This window comes from Nannochloropsis gaditana (genome assembly GCF_000240725.1).
Source record: "Nannochloropsis gaditana CCMP526 unplaced genomic scaffold scaffold601, whole genome shotgun sequence".
Taxonomy (NCBI): Eukaryota; class Eustigmatophyceae; order Eustigmatales; family Monodopsidaceae; genus Microchloropsis; species Microchloropsis gaditana.
Window position 1 is genome coordinate 13953 of NW_005803352.1, and position 2200 is coordinate 16152.

A 2200-nucleotide genomic window follows, 5' to 3' on the forward strand; every position below is an offset into this window, starting at 1 on the left:
GTGTGGGGCCGGGGGGGGAGGGAGGGTGTGAAGAGGATGGAGGGATGGAGCGAGACAGAGAGGAAGGCGGTGGGACGGGCGTGCAGTCTTCTCCAACCTGTCTTTGACACCGGCGTTCTCGTCTCCGGCCGCGCGCTTGCTTGACGCCCGTCCTAGAGTCCCCGACCCGCGGCCCCTGAGCCCTCCCGCGATGTCCCCTCGGGCCACTCCCTCATCGCCTTATTCCCCTCACGCCCACAGGGACTGATGCGGCCTCAGGCGTCCTTTCTCTCCTGTGTGGCCTTCTTGTAGGCCCCTACGCCCTGCTGGTGACAGCTCTTCTCTCTCTCCTGTCAAGGACGATGAGCGCCTTCAGCCCCCGTCTCGCTCGCTCCTTCCTCCCCCCTCTCGTCCTCCTGGGCCTCGGCACTGGCGCTGCTTCACTGCTTTCTCCTTCCCCCACATCCGCGTCCCCCAACGTCTTGTCACAGGAGGACGACGCGGTGCCCCCCTCCCTCTCCTCCTCTCCCCGGCGCCGCCAGCACGACCAAGCCTGTGCTCACCTCCTTCAACACCTTTCGCGCTTCAAGGCCCCTCCCTCCTTCGCTTCCTCCCCCCCGTCCTCCTCCCGCCGTCGCCGTCGTGGTGGTGCCGCTACGACCCGCCGTTACCTGCAGCAGACCCTCCCTCCTTCCCGGGAGCGGGCAGGCGGGAGGGAGGTTCTTAGGGCGGTGGAATGTCGAGACGCCTTGGGCCGCTCCGCCCTGGCGATCGCGGCCATGCAGGGCGACGAGGAGAGCGTGCAGGTGCTGATAGAGGACGGGTATCAGGTCGGGGCGGAGGACGTGCACCGACTCACCCCTCTCTCGTACGCGGCCTGGAAAGGGCATGCGGCTGTGGTGGAGCTCCTGCTGGAGGGAGGCGCAGACGGCGGGCATTTCGACGACTTCGGGGTAACGCCACTCCACAAGGCAGCGGCCTTCGGGCACCCCCGTGTGGTGAGCATGCTCTTGCGGGGGAGGGGTCGGGAGGAATGTGAAGGGGAAGCGCCCCTGGAGGCGGACCTGCCCACGGGTCCGGTCCTCGCGCCTCCGCACTACGAAGCCCAGAGCCTCCACCAGACTCCGCTTCATCTTTCCCTCCGCCCCTCTCCAGCCCTCGACTCTGCCGTCCGCCAAGAGCTTGTGTTGACCCTGCTGGCGCACGGGGCCTCTGTGAGCGCGCAGGACCTAAATGGGGACACCGCCTTGCACGCCGCTGCGCGACTCGGGGAGGCGCCGCTCTTGTGGCTGCTGCTGGTTGGGGCAACAGAGGAAGGGCAAGACAGGGGAGGGAGGAGCGTGGAAAGAGAAGCAGAAAGGAAGAAGGCGTGGAGGATCACAAATGCGAAGGGAGAGACGCCTGTCGAGTGCTTAGCGTGGTGGAAGCTGTACCTTAGCCTTCTGTTTCTGATGGCGGGTGCATGGGGTTAGTGCACGTAATGTCAAGACTAGGACTGGACTTTGGATCGGGTGATATAAGCAAATAAACAAATGCATCGTGTCGACAGTATCAAAAGGCGTGTGTCTAGGTTGCCAGGCTCACATATCTCTCACAATGATTATTTCGCGCGTTTCGCCGTGGAAGCGATCTATTTTTAGTGGTGGTCTCATTAAGGTTTACTGCGATTCTCTTTTGGTTGCACTGGCGCGATCGGATCTGCTTTTTTAAAAAAATTAACCAGGCTCGCCTGCTCTCTTTCCTCTCACCTTTACTTTCGACTCGCCTCGCCCACATGTCGACAGAAGATAGCATGCCTGATGGGAACCATTTAGACAAGTCGGATTGTACGGCTGCCCATCAGGTCACTGCTGGAGCAGTCTTCTCAATCCTCCGACAGGGCATATGCTCCGCATCCCTGCACTGCGACGTGGCACCCGCCTGATTCGTTTGGACAAGGCGGGGAACCAGGCGGGTGGTCTCTCCTCCTTCAAGTGGAGTCCTGTAACGATCCCACGATCCAGAATCTCCTGCAGATCAACTGCGCAACGAACTCTACAACACATCTACATATATATAAACATCCACCCTTTACGTGTGCAAATACCCTGCCTTTCCACCAGCATCCGCGCTATCCCACAGCAAGGAATATCTATCATCCGGAAATGTCAGCCCTGTACCCATTAAAGTCCTCATCTCCTGCCGACATCCCATCGTTTTCCTCGCATGACAGAGAGCAGCG